Source organism: Erinaceus europaeus, chromosome 20 (genome assembly GCF_950295315.1).
Source record: "Erinaceus europaeus chromosome 20, mEriEur2.1, whole genome shotgun sequence".
NCBI lineage: Eukaryota > Metazoa > Chordata > Mammalia > Eulipotyphla > Erinaceidae > Erinaceus > Erinaceus europaeus.
The window spans coordinates 740,867-755,346 of record NC_080181.1 but is presented as its reverse complement, the minus strand read 5'-3'; the positions used below and the strand labels follow the sequence as shown (position 1 = coordinate 755,346).

General features: G+C 46.7%; 1 non-coding gene across 1 annotated transcript; it reads right to left on the bottom strand.

Annotated features, from left to right (window-relative positions):
* Nucleotides 1-7,419: 7,419 nt before the first annotated feature.
* LOC132535156 (small nucleolar RNA SNORA2/SNORA34 family) lies at nt 7,420-7,557 on the bottom strand. The gene has a single exon (XR_009546939.1). It is a non-coding gene; the product is annotated as a small nucleolar RNA SNORA2/SNORA34 family (small nucleolar RNA).
* Nucleotides 7,558-14,480: the final 6,923 nt, after the last annotated feature.

Genomic DNA, 14,480 nt, shown 5'->3' with positions numbered 1-14,480 from the left:
TGTAATAGGATAGTCTCTATCGATAAGAAAGCAGTATGAATGCACTAAATGTGAATCATCTCCCATAAATAATCCAGGATATTTTTTTAAGGCTAAAAAAAAAACATTTTCAGTCTATAAATCTATACTGAAACAGACTTCTAGACAATATATTGAGCCAGCAGGGTGGCTAGCCCCATTAAGGGGAGATTAAATTCAAAACCCAGAAGGACTTCAAAGTATCCTTGTTTCTGGGGAAAAGACCCAGACTCCCAGGTGAAAGATAGCTAGGCATGTTGGCTTACATAGGATCACTACTTTCATATCGCGTAACAAAGAACAGAACTTTGTTGTGATTTCAGGATAGGGTTACCTTTCCCCAGGAGAAATGCATATGCCTGTGTAGGAAGCATTGCAGGCCTCCTCACACATTTTTGGGACACAGGTGTATTTATATGCTAAAGAGAGTACATTTGAATGATATGAGCTTACATCTCACTGACAACTTGAAGTCTGGGGAGCTTTGTCTGCAAGAGGAATGACACATTATCTTACAAATTATCTCTCAGAGCAGTCCCATTGAAAATGAGAGGAAATGCAGAATCAGAGACAAAAGCCTAGCACTTTACACCCTAGTGAGAAGGGTTTCCCCTGGGTCTGTGCTTGGGGGCTGGAATCTGGGGTGACGGTGGGGACTTTAAAGATCCGACCCTACTTTTCCTGATTGGAATCATTCTCAAGTTTTAATGGACATGAGACTGTTAGGCCAACACCCTGGGAAGAAATTCTAAGGAGCTTTGAGGGCTGTAGGCGTGCCCCACCCATCCCTGAGGGCACTCACACACTCCAGGTATGCAGACTGGAAGCCTGGGATCACCACCTGGGGTGCAGGGGACATCCTAAACTGCAGAAGGGCCGGGCTATGAGGGGCAGCACAGGCCCACTCTGGGGCATCTGGGAAGAAGGGCAGCTAGATCCTTGCTGGGGGCAGGGAGGAGGGGAGAGTGGAAGGAGAGGAAATGGAGGGAGGGGAAAGAGGAGGGAGAGGAGTTAGAGAGTAGGGCCAAGCCTGAGAGCCTGGGTATGAATGGTGGGCAAGGAACTGTCCAGGCAGAGGGAGACTGCTGGGCTCATTGAGCAGACACAGGACTAGGTCCACGCTGTGTTCAGGCTGTGTGCTGGAGTTTGGATGTGGATCAGCTCCTCAGCCAGCCCTGAGGTCTGTGTTTCCCCCTGAGCACCAGGTCTAAGGGGTGGAGGCTGGAGGACTGCTGGGAAGCAGGCAGAAGTTCACTGGCCCCCAAATCAGCCTCCCTTCCTGAATGTTCCCCTACCACTTTTCTTTGTTGCCTAGATATACCTTATGTGCAACCTGTCCAAAGGATGGAGGAGCTAAGGCTTGAGAGGAGGTTGGATGGTGGCTGCCACAATGCTGAATTGTACCTGGGGCAAGGCCTGATCTCTGCTTACGGGCCAGCTTTTGGGGGCAGGGACACCACAGGACAGCCTTACTGCTCCTACTCTGTGTTACTGTTCTCTCCATGGGGGGGCCTCAGCCAGGTTGAAGATGCAGTGGGGGCAGCCTGCTCCCCAGGTGTGGGGTCTGCAGAGCCAACCACAAGACAGGGGGACACTTGGGGACCAAGACCCACTGAAGTGCTCCTGATGCCAGAACCATTGGCCAGCCCACACATTGGTCAAGGACACTGTGTTTTGTCCTGGCCCAAGCTGCCCCCCACCCACCCAAATATCCAGATTAAGGGGATGCAGCTGTCTCCAAGGCCAGGGAGTATAGACAGGCCACTGGGGACTCAGAACAGAGGAGTTGGTGGTGCTATGCTCTACCTTTCCACTGTGGATGGAGACTGAGTGCTGGCTGGGGAATTGGGACAGGGAGGGGTGCAGGCCTCACTGAGGGGCTGGAACCATAGAGAAGAATGCTAGTGCCCACGGGGGAACTGGGGTGGGAGGGGTCCTGGATGGAATAGGTGCAGCCTTGCCCAAGGGGCTGGGGCTACAGAGGAGAGCTCAGGTGCTGCCTCTCCTCCCTGAAGAGCCTGGACAAGCTGAAAGGAAGTGTCAGGGATATTTCACCCAACTTTCTAGTGATGTGTTTGGCTAGTGCTGGTGCCCAAGAGAACAGAGGGACCTCAGAGTAAGTTCATAGACAACAAGACAATGCCATGGAAGAGTTTACAGCTTCTTGGAATAGCCAAGTCAAGCAAGAGCTAGCAAGGGGTACAGGCGACCACTGAGAGCTGGGTGGGTGTGTGTAAATGCCTGTAACTCGGGCTACTCAGGAGCCACTTCTTTCTGCCTTGTCTTATGCATGGAGCTAGGGTTCTTTCTAGGAAAGTTCTTATGAGTGGTGGTCCAAAGCCTGGGGTGCATGACAGGAACCTTCTTCATCAAAACTCTTAGTCAGGGGGGTCGGGCGGTGGCGCAGTGGGTTAAGCGCATGTGGCGCAAAGCGCAGGAACCGGCGTAAGGATCCCGGTTCGAGCCCCCGGCTCCCCACCTGCAGGGGAGTCGCTTCACAGGCGGTGAAGCAGGTCTGCAGGTGTCTATCTTTCTCTCCCCTTATCTGTCTTCCCCTCCTCTCTCCATTTCTCTCTGTCCTATCTCCAACAACGAATTGCATCAACAAGGGCAATAATAATAATAACCACAACGAAGCTACAATAAGGGCAACAAAAGGGGGGAAAAATGGCCTCCAGGAGCAGTGGATTCATGGTGCAGGCACCGAGCCCAGCAATAACCCTGGAGGAGGAAAAAAAAAAAAACAAAAAACTCTTAGTCAGGTGGACAACAAGCCAAGCCTCATTGTTCTGATCACATAACTTCCCAATATTGTGGGGGCTTTGCTCCTGTACTGTTGAGGGACAGAAGGACCACCCAGAAATGGGAGTGGTTGCAGGTGTAGGTGGGGCCTTTGGCTGTAAAAAGACTTGAACTTTGAGGACACATGCTATTTCTGAGACTACCATGTGACCATCAAGGTTGTAAGTCAGTTCTCAGTCCCCTTTTTCTTTCTCCTTGTCTCTCTCATGTCCTAACATGTTTTGTTTTTAATAAAAGTTTAAAATTATCTAGATAATCATTCTTTTTTTTTTTCAATTCATTGTTGAGATAAGGCATGGAAAATTCTCAGAATGGGGGGACAGAGGCTGTCCCACCCCCATTCCTTTAACTGTACCAAGGAGGCTTTGATGACATAACTTGGTGACTGTTTTTGCCTGCTTTGCCAGGCCTAGATGAATTTTTCACACGGCCTCTAGTTGAGTGCCCAACTGACCTTGCCATCTTACCCCTGCTTCTCATGTCCTAGGATGACCACAGGCACCACAGATCACTTCCTCCTGGTCTGGATCCTTCCAGATCGAGCTTCAGTATCTTGTCTTTCCATTGTCACCCTGGGAGACAGCTGAGGCATGAGATAATGTGTGCCTTAGCTTCTGTTTCTTCATGTACTTTCACATCAGTCGTGTGCTTGGGGCCATGGCAGACTGCTCCACTCAGCCCTCCCCATGCCCCACCAGCCCCCAGGTCCTCTTCCCTCGCCTTCCTGAGACAGGGTACCATATGGCTCCGTGACATATCACCACTTGTTTGCCAGATGCTATTCACTGCTCAGTAGTCATTGGGATGCTCTTTGATGATGTTGCACAATGAATCTTGCTAAACTGGGGAGTTTGGGTTGTCACATTCCCATCATATTAAGATCAACTGAGCTCCCTGACTGACTGAAAAGGTATCACCTGCCTTTTCTGGGGGTGGGGTGTGTGTGGAGATTCCCAACTCTTTTGCATATGTCTTTATCAGGGGTCACTTTGGCCCTCAGGGCACTTGTGGTATCATGTCTGCAGGACATGGTGTCAGAGTCAGAAGTGACTAGGACAGAGTCATAAGTTCCATACCAGTGGAGCAGAGGGTGCAGTCGGGGCTGTCAAGAGGAATGGGAGATTTTGGGACAAACCATACTTCATGTGTGGACCAGCACTTTGAGACCTTATGCTGCAGGGCAGAGGTGGCAAGGCTTCATGCTAGTGGCTCCACTGTCCAGTTCCTTCCACTCTGTTGTGGAGGGACATGAGGGCCCTGTGCCTGAAGCCCTGCTCAACCTGAGCATCAGCTCTGCTGGGCAGCACATGTGGATATGTGGGTTTCTCCCTGGCTCTCTTTACACCTGTGAAGCTGGTGCCTGTGGCCTTCTTTCATTGCAGAGCTGGAGATGAGAGCCTGAGCTTTCTTTTTTTAAAAAAAATATTTATTTATTCCCTTTTGTTGCCCTTGTTGTTTTATTGTTGTGGTTATTATTGATGTCATTATTGTTGGACAGGACAGAGAGAAATGGAGAGCGAAGGGGAAGGCAGAGTGGGGGAGAGAAAGACAGATATCTGCAGATCTGCTTCACTGCTTGTGAAGCAACTTCCCTGCAGGTGGGGATCCTTATGCCTATCCTTGTGCTTTGCACCACCTGCACTTAACCCGCTGTGCTATTGGCCAGACTCCTGAGCCTGAGCTTTCTAATGGCTGGGCCCAGGGCAGAGATGAAGCATGGGGGCTCTGCCTGTCCTGTCTGCATGTGGGCTCATGTCTGCAGGGTGTGTATACCAGACTTGCTCCTGTGTCTGGGAGGGCCCCTCTGTCAGCTCCAGGTGGCCCCAGCTGCCCTTCTGCAGGCTGCTATGGGTTGCTTCCCAGCCAGTGTTCTTGCTTCACACTCTGACTTGTAGCTTCTCTCTTTTCTTCCCACCATGCTGTTCATGATTTGATTAGAAAGATCCTCTGATTTTCTAAATTGTAATGTATTCTGTGGGGGATCGGGAAGTAGCTCTGCATTATAGAGCAGGGCTGTCATGCCGGAGACCCTGAGCATGCTACTGCAGCCTCCAGCATTAGCACATGCCAGAGCTGAACAGTGTTCTGTTCTCTTTTTTTTCTTCCCTTACACCCTTCCTCCACTCTCCCTCTCCCTCCCCTACCTCTCCCTCTCCCTCTTCCTCCCCCCTCTCTCATAAAGTAAGTAAAATTAATAACAATACATTATGGAGACTGGTGAGATGGTGAACCAGGTAGTATACCCCAGAGGTGTCAGGTTTGATTCCCACTACCACCATAAGACAGAACTGAACAGTGCTCTGGTCTCTCTCTCACTAAAAATAAATGAATAGTTCTTCAAAAGTGTTATAAAATACATTTTAGGGGCCAGGTGGTGGTACACCTGATTGAGTGCACATGTTAAAATTCTCAAGGACCCAGATTCGAGCCCCTGGTCCCCACCTGCAGGGGGAAAGCTTCACAAATGGTGAAGCAGAGTTGCAGGTGTCTCTCTGCCTCTCTCTCCCTATCTCCCCACCCCCCTTGATTTCTGATGGTCTCTATCCAACAAATAAATAAAGGTAATTAAAAAATACATTTTACACACCATAAAAATCTATCCTTTTGAGCACACACTTCAGTGACTTTTTAAATACAACCCTTGGTGCATGGTAATTCTGTCTGAACATAGCGTCTTTGCCTCCCACCTTCCAGCCTGGAAGCCAGACAGCTACACTCTGCCTCTGGACTTGACTATATATGGTCTTTTGTGACATACATCTTTCACTTAGCTTAATGTTGTCAAGGTTCACTTCCACCATAACATGTATTCAGCGGCTAAATCCTGTTTCTTATTTCCTTAGCAGTTCATCAGTGGGTGCATATTTTCTACAATTTTTGGTTGCTATGAATAACCCTACTAACAACATTTGATGAAATCTTCTTGTATGGATGTGTTCTTGCTATGTCACGTGATGGGTTTATGTTTAAGTTTGAGGTGAAGGGACAGACAAAATTGTCCCCAAGATGTATGTATCCACTGATGTCCAGAATGAACCCTCAGGGCACAAGGGTTTTAATCTCTCTACATCCTCAGCAACAGTTTCTGTTGCACATCTTTCTTTTTGTTGTCTCCTGAGTGCATGTAGCATCACATTTTGTTGGGGATGTGAAAATGAAGTGGCCTTCCATTTCCCAGATGCCTAATAATGCTGAGAACCATTTTTTAAATATTTATTTATTTATTCCCTTCGGTTGCCTTTGTTGTTTTTTATTGTTGTAGTTATTGTTATTGATGCCATCACTGTTGGATAGGACAGAGAGAAATGGAGAGAGGAGGGGAAGACAGAGAGAGGGAGAGAAAGAGGGACGCCTGCAGACCTGCTTCACTGCTTGTGAAGTGACTCTCCTGCAGGTGGGGAGCTGGGGCTCAAACCGGGATCTTTATGCTGGTCTTTGTGCTTTGTGCCACGTGCAATTAACCCATTGTGTTACCGCCCGACTCCTGAGAACCATTTCTAATGCCATCAGCTATTTCTATATCTTTTGTGGATAAATGTCTGTCCAAATTTCTTGCTTATTTTTTTTAATATTTATTTATTCCCTTTGTTGCCCTTCCTTGATGTTTTATTGTTGTTGTTATGCTTATTTTTAATTGGGTTATATTTCACTGTTATTTTTTTTAGATTTTTTAAATTATTATTTATTTTCCCTTTTGTTGCCCTTGGTGTTTTTTTAATTGTTGTTGTAGTTATTATTATTGTTGTTGTTGATGTCATTGTTGTTGGATAGGACAGAGAGAAATGGAGAGACGATGGGAAGACAGAGAAGGTGAGAGAAAGATAGACACCTGCAGACCTGCTTCACCACTTGTGAAACGACTCCCCTGCAGGTGGAGAGCTGGGGCTCGAACCAGGATCTTCACACTGGCCCTTGCGCTTCGCGCCATGTGCACTTAACCCGCTGTGCTACCGCCCCGACTCCCTTCACTGTTCTTTTTAAAGCTATTTTTATTTATTGTTGGATAGAGACAGAGAGAAAGTGAGAAGGGAGGGGGAGATAGAGAGGGAGAGAGACACCTGCAGCCCTGCTTCACCACTTGTGAAGCTTTCCACCTGCAGGTGGGGACCAAGGGCTAGAACCTGGGTCCTTGTGCACTGTCATGTGTGCGCTTAACCAGGTGTGCCACTACCTGGCTCCATTTCACTGTTCTTTAAATATTTATTTTGCAGACCTGGGGCCTTGAGTTTGTGTGGTTTCATCAATCTTAGGCTGTTTTTTCATTCATAAATGCACGCACGCACGCGCGCGCACACACACACACACACACACACACAGAGAGAGAGAGACCACAGCTCCAGAGCTTCTCCAGGTGACATGGCACTCCCATGTGGTGTGCTGCCTGTGTGAATGTGTGGGCATGTGTCCTATCTCTCTAGCCTCCTATTTTTCATTTTCTAACAGTTCATTATATATATACACAGTATTTATTTATTCATTTTGTAATTTAACAGTATTATAATTCAAATGAAAATGTTACAACAGGGATCTCTATACTTTAGGATCAGGGTATTAACTGACTATAGATAAGTATCAGCCCTCATCCGGCACCAGTCACTCAGCTGTTTCTTGCTAATGAATTGACCATTACTTCTCCAAAGTTCTGAAATGGCCAACAGACCATAGAAAGACCTTTTTTTTAGGCTCCTTCTTGAAACCAACAGCTGTAACGAACTGCTGGTCTTGATTCAGGGCCAATATACACAGTATTCATCTAGTGCTTTTATAGCTAAGAAACTACTGCTGGTCTGAGGCCCAGGGTGCTGCCAACTGTGTGTTCTTTAACCGTGTGTCTTTAGACTGAAGAGCCCTGATGAGAAGTGTGGCATCTGGAATGTAGCTGGTGCTCATAGAATGTTGTCCAAGTCACTGAGGGTGTCAGAGTGTTGGCTGGACTGGGCTGGGGCTTTCTCCTCTGCTCTCCACTACACCCCATGGCCTTTGTGCCTTAGGAGGTGCTTCTTGCTTGTCTGACTCTCACTGAGACCAGTTGAGTCCTAACAGAGGCTCCATACAAAAAGGAGATTGTGATAGGACAGGTATTTGCTCCAAGGAGCCAGCACTGACAAGCTCCTCAGCACCCTCAGCTAGCAGCAGAGCTCCTGTGTCCCCTCCAGAGAGAAGGGCTCAGGTTCTGCACACAGCAGACCCCACAGCTTCCTAATGGTTTCTTCACTCATCCTTTTGTGCTTGCTCTTTGTTGCCCATGGGACCACCCAGTCCTGTGTGCTCTGCACACACCGAGCCTCAGACCTCCCCAGGGATCAAAATCTCTAGGTCCTTGTTCAGAGTTCTCTTTGCTTTTGGTGATCTTTGCATCTCCCTTGGCTCTTAGTGGATGGCTTTGAGAGTCCTGTAAAGCCTGGAGGATAGAATCTGCACCTTCTCTGCTCCTGACATCACTCCACAGTAGCTGGGACCATTCTTTCATTCTTTGTACTTATTCTACTTGTGTTACATCACCTCCTTCTTTGCCTGCAACTCTGTAGACACTGTTCAGCTTCTTTAGTGATGGCTCAAACCCTGGTCCTTCCACGTGGTAGCATATATGCTTAACCAGGTTCACCACTGCCCAGCCCCCCCATAAAAAGTCTTTCTAAGCACAACTTTCTCAGTGCATCACCACCAGGTCTGAGACCCCTCTGCCATGATATTTGTAGAGATGCCTTGCTCCTCTAATGACCCCTGACAAATTCTAGGGTATGTGGGAGGAGCCATCTTACATCCTTAGATGGGTGACTTGCTCATACAATGCTCAGAACAAATGTACTTTTAGGGGCTTAAACTTGAAGGTAGGGTGGCAAGTCCTACCCTAAGTGGATCTGCATGTGATTTCTGGTGGCTCAGTCCTAATGACCTCAGATTTCTCATCTGTAACAAGCCTTAGCTCAAACAAGGCCAGATCTTAGTCTGGATGACATATGTACAGGAAAGCATAAGGAAAAGCTTATTACTGGTGATTATAGCAGCTTTCATTGCTATTCTGAAATAGTAGACAAGGCTTGAGTTTGTCATCAGTAAATGCCCATTCTACTAAAGTATCTGGTTCCTACAAAGCCTGTGCCAGCTGCTCAAATTAGATGAGAAGAAAGAAAACCTTCCTGGGAGGTTCCCAGATGCAGGTTCAGTGTTCCAACATCTGCAGTTTGATGCAAGACCCTTTATTTTTCTTTGGAGCATTTCTGGGCTTACCTAGGTCTGTGTCTTTTTCTATCGGTCAGATTGCAAGTCTGCCACTTGCTTGTGTACCCCATTGTTGGTCAATATGGTACAGTCATCAAGAGGGGTTGTGTCTCTTGCAATAGTGTCTAGCTCACAGTGGGCGTTTGTGATTGCTAATATTAGAATCTTAAAATAGAGCAGCTCTCACTGTAAGGAGGAAAAGCTGTCACAGAAGTCATTCTCTCCCCTGTGAACACAGACACCGGTGTTAAAGAAAGGTGCTAAATGAGTTCACTGCCTATATGTGCTGCTTGCAGAGAGAACGCACTCTGAACCCTTGGGTGTGTGCTCACACAAGGCTGCACCACCACTGTCCAAAATCACTTCTATTTAGTTTATAACCTACATTGAAGAAGAGGTGACAGGTGCCCAGAATCAGGACTTCAGAACCAGCTTCCAAACAGAGCTTCCATTCTGCATGCCTATAAGAGCGAGAGGCTGGGGGCCAGCAGGTTACTCCTTGCATGTTACCATGCATGAGGACCTTATTTCTCCATAGGAACTCTCTTCATCCCTGCTGCTACCTCAATCCTGTATTCTCAGATCACATGTCTCTTCAGGGGACAAGGTGAAGAACTTACCTGGCTGTGGGCACATTGGTGAGTGGAGGTATGTCACAGCAGTTAGACTGTGCTGGGGGTGAGGCTGATGGCAAGTGGGTCAGGGTGCAGGTGTTGGTGATGAGTGAGAACCACTGAGCTACATGTATTGACACATTCCCTGTGCAGTTTTTCTGTGCTGCCCCTTGTCGGGACACCTGCCCATCCTGAAGTATCTCATCCTGTCTGCTGAGGGCTTTAACCAATCTGGTTCCTTTCTGTGCAGATGCAGAAGAGAAACACCACCTGCTTGCAGAGACACAGAGCACTTGTGAGATCAGTTATACAGTACCCTCAAGAGCACTCAGGTCTTGGACGTTTCTACAAAGTTGTCATGCCTGATCTTCACCCAAAGATGAACACCAACCCTGTAAACATATAAGAACCTTTTGGTGAACATATATGGTGAAGAAAGTATTTGCTGAGTGCAATTCATTATAAACGGCCCATCTATCAGCACATCATTTCTAGGAACTAGACAAGTGCCATCAAAAGTGTATTTTTTTTCTTTTTCTTTTTGTTATATTTATTGGATAGAGACAATCAGAAATTTAGAGAGAAGGGGAAGATAGGGAGAGAGACAGAGAGACACCTGCAACACTGCTTCACCACTTGCAAAGCTTCTCCCCCTGTAGGTGGGGACTGGGGGCTTGAACCCTGGTCCTTGCACATTGTAACCTGTGTGCTCAACCAGGTGCGCCACTCTAAAAGGGTATTTTTCCATTGCCCTAGCTTCAAATGTTTGGGCAGAGAAACCCTTCCATATGTTTGTTCACCTTGAGGAGCTGAGCTGCTGTATCCAATTTTCTTGTTTACTCTTCACATGCTAATGATGCTGAGCATGTACAAATATCATTCTTTATCATTCCAAGTAGGTCTTGGGTTTAATTACAGATTATGAAAAATGAGCTGAGTGTTTGAGCATTTCAGAGATGGGGTGAAATAGTTTCTTTCAGAATTTAAAGGTGTCTCATTTGTGTAGGAGAAAAGAGTTCATGCAGCTGTTGGGAGAAATGGGAGGGGTGAAATTGGTGATAGGGTCAGGCCTGCCTGCTCAAATGACCCCTGACACTTGCCCAAGACACAATATATTATGCTAGGAGTTAGAGACACAGGTGGAGGATGGAAATACAGGGTTGGAGATAAGGAAAATGGGTGGAGGATAGAGACACTGGATGCAGTATGAGGGATACAGAATGGGTAATAGAGACAGAGTGGGGGATAGAGAGAGGGTGGAAGGTGGATGAGAGGATGGAGACAGAAGATTGAGACAGTGAATGGAGACACTGGATAGAGTATGGAGACATGGGATGGAGGATGGAGACACTGGATGCAGTATGAGGGATACAGAATGGGTAACAGAGACAGAGTGGGGGATAGAGAGAGGGTGGAAGGTGGATGAGAGGATGGAGACAGAAGATTGAGACAGTGAATGGAGACACTGGATAGAGCATGGAGACATGGGATATAGGATGGAGACACTGGATGCAGTATGAGGGATACAGAATGGGTAACAGAGACAGAGTGGGGGATAGAGAGAGGGTGGAAGGTGGATGAGAGGATGGAGACAGAAGATTGAGACAGTGAATGGAGACACTGGATAGAGCATGGAGACATGGGATGGAGGATGGAGACACTGGATGCAGTATGAGGGATACAGAATGGGTAACAGAGACAGAGTGGGGGATAGAGAGAGGGTGGAAGGTGGATGAGAGGATGGAGACAGAAGATTGAGACAGTGAATGGAGACACTGGATAGAGCATGGAGACATGGGATGGAGGATGGAGACACTGCATAGAAAGAAGGCGAAGACACTGGATGGAGAGACTGGGTGGAGGATGGAGACACATGACAAGGGGTAGAGATGGAGATTGGAGGGTGGAGACAGATGACTGGGTGTGGTGACACAGAAAGGAGGGTGGAGCATGGAGCACTGACCTTCATCTGTCTGGGGAGTGTGTAGTCTTGTGAGTTATAGCAACTACTTTCTTCCCTTCTCCCTCAGAGTTTTCTTCTTAGGACCCTCTCTTCACACATAGTAATTACAGGGTCATGGAAACATTGCTCCTTCTAGATAATTGCAAATTAATTGGCTGCATTTATGCTAACCTCTTTTTTTGAAGAGGGAAACCACAGTGTCAATGCAGAGAACATATGGAAGCATTTGACAAAAGCTCATTTTCTTGAAATTATTATAGATTTCCTTGTTCATAAATTAAGAGGTTAGGTATCCAGTGGACGAATGGTACTTGTAATTAACATGTGTGGACACTCAATCTTGTTCACTCATTTGCTCAGTCTTTCATGCAATCAGCACCCCTTGAGGGACTAATTTGTGCTTGCGTCAGGAAAAAATTGTGGGAAAGACAACGACTATACTAGACTCCATAATGTCACAGTCTGGTGCAGACACTTGGCTACAGATCAGGGATCATAGCAGGTGGGTTCTCTCTGCACGAGTGTGTACACACATGCATGTACAAATACTGATATACAGAACCAGAGCAAGAGAAGACAGATGAGGAGAGGTAGTGATGGCCTCTGCTGGGCCTGGATAGAGACAAAGAAACTGAGGGGGGGGGGGAAGATAGTGAATGAGAGAGACAAAGAGACATCTGTAGTCCTCCTTTACCACTCCTGAAGCTTTCCTCGTGCCAGTGGGGACTGGGAACTTGAACCTGGGTCTTTATATACTATAACGTGACCATTTAGCCAGGTGTGCCAGTCAGGGATGCAGCATTTAACCAGGGATGCAGCCTTCTGTGGTGCATAACTACTCACGGCAGTGCAAGCATGTGGGCTACACTGGTAACCAGTCTCACTGGGCTATTCTCTCCGTGTGTCTGAGGTAGGTTGCCGCCTCCCTGGTCCTTCATTCCCTCAAAGAAAGTAGAGAAAGTTGCTTCTAGAATCCCTCCTCCAACCCATCTGTTTGCCATTTTAAAGGAGCCCCAGACAGATTAAAACCCAGAAGAGCTCTGATATTAAGTACAGAATCATAGAATCTAGCCCAAGGCTGATTGCATGATGGTGCGATACAGGGTTTATGAAAGCATTCAAATGCAGGGTAACTTGATGGGCAAATATTCAGGGATGGCAGTTCCTCTCTATGGCATGAGGTATATAATGAAACAGACCTTCAGGTTATGGGAAGCTTCTAGTGACTTACACTAGAGACATGGTTACCAACCCTCCTTCCCCCCCACCACACACACAACTTCAGAAAGGAACTGTCAGATAAAATTGCTCATTCAGCAAAAACATGTCTTATATCTGTACCCCTTTCTTTAAGAATCCAAGAGTTATCACCATGTCACACAAGTGGAAACTAGGTTCCAGGATAAAGCAAGCTGGAGTTTCTCCCACTTCCTGTCAGTATGATCTTGGCAGAATTGCATATCTACTTTGTGTCCTGGTACCTCTATCTGTGAAAGTGCTGTTCATATTTCCCCTGCAAAGGGAAGAATCTGAGATAATTTTTAAAAATGTCTGGTAACAAGAAGTGGTGAGAGTGTTAGTCTTTCTTTTCTTGGTCCACCATTATTTTTCTAGACAGACATAATGTGCAAAGCATAAGCTTCTTTTTTAGGGGCCAGATACTAGGTTTAAATACTATTCCGCACTTCACAACTGAATCTTAGAGCAAGTTTACTTGAACTCTGAACTTGGTTTATTTTCTGGAAAATTGGGATGATAGTGCCTCACAGAGTTACTGTTTACAATGGCACTAGAAGCATATGAGTGTGCTGTCACTTTTTAAAATGGCAACAAATCCTACACATATCATATAGAAGCAGCATATAGAGCCAAGGTCAGTATAAGCATCACACTGAAGCTAACTCCAAAGGTAGACTTAAATCTACCCTTCAAGACTGCCCACAGACAGACTGGGCCTTTGGTCATCTGTCATCACCTCTTGTGTGACCACTTCTCCTGGGCAGTCCACACAGACCAATTCTGCTTCTGCCTCTGCCTGCTCTTTCCTGAGCCAGCCTGCCAGGTCCAGATCACCTGAAACCAGAAATTGAGAAGGGAAGGGGGAGATAGAAAGGGAAAGAGACAGAGAGACACCTGCAGCCCTGCTTCACCCCTGCAAGTAGGGAGGGACTAGGGGCTTGAGCCTGGGTCCTTGAACACTGTAATGTTTGCACTTAACCACGTGTGCCACCAACTAGCCCCCAGACTTACCTTGTCTCTCAGGATCCTGTTTCTTGCATGATTGTCACTGAGAAGCAGCTGGACATTGAAATAGAGAGATACAAAGGGAGAACAGAAGCTCTGTGTGGGACAGACTCTTTGAAGAGTGCTGCTTTAACTCATTTAATGTTGAGAGACTGGCTGGGGTGTCAAGGGCCTGAGAGGTTGTGTTCCCTCAGCCCTGGGTCTGGGACCGACCTTCAATGTTTATTCCATTGGAAACAATGATTTCTGTGTTTGCTGGAAAGAAAAAGAATATTTAAATCTGCTTAAAATGTGAACTTCAATCCCATTTCCTTTCTACTTCCCATCATCCAGGGGTTAGCAGGATATAGTCTTTGATCTTAGTGAAAGCTAAAATTGGTTCTGACTGCCCTTTTTTCCACTAGGATTTTTTCTCTGGGGCTTCACACCTGAGCATGTCTACTCCCAGTGGTCTGAGTCTGTCTCCTCTATCATACACTCTCTCTCTCTCTCTCTCTCTGAGCATGTCTATTACTCCCAGCAGTCTCAATCTCTCTCTCTCTCTGTCTGTCTTTTAGATAAAGGAGAGAAATAGGGAGAGGCACAGAGAAAAGTAGAAACATCTCAACACTGCTCCA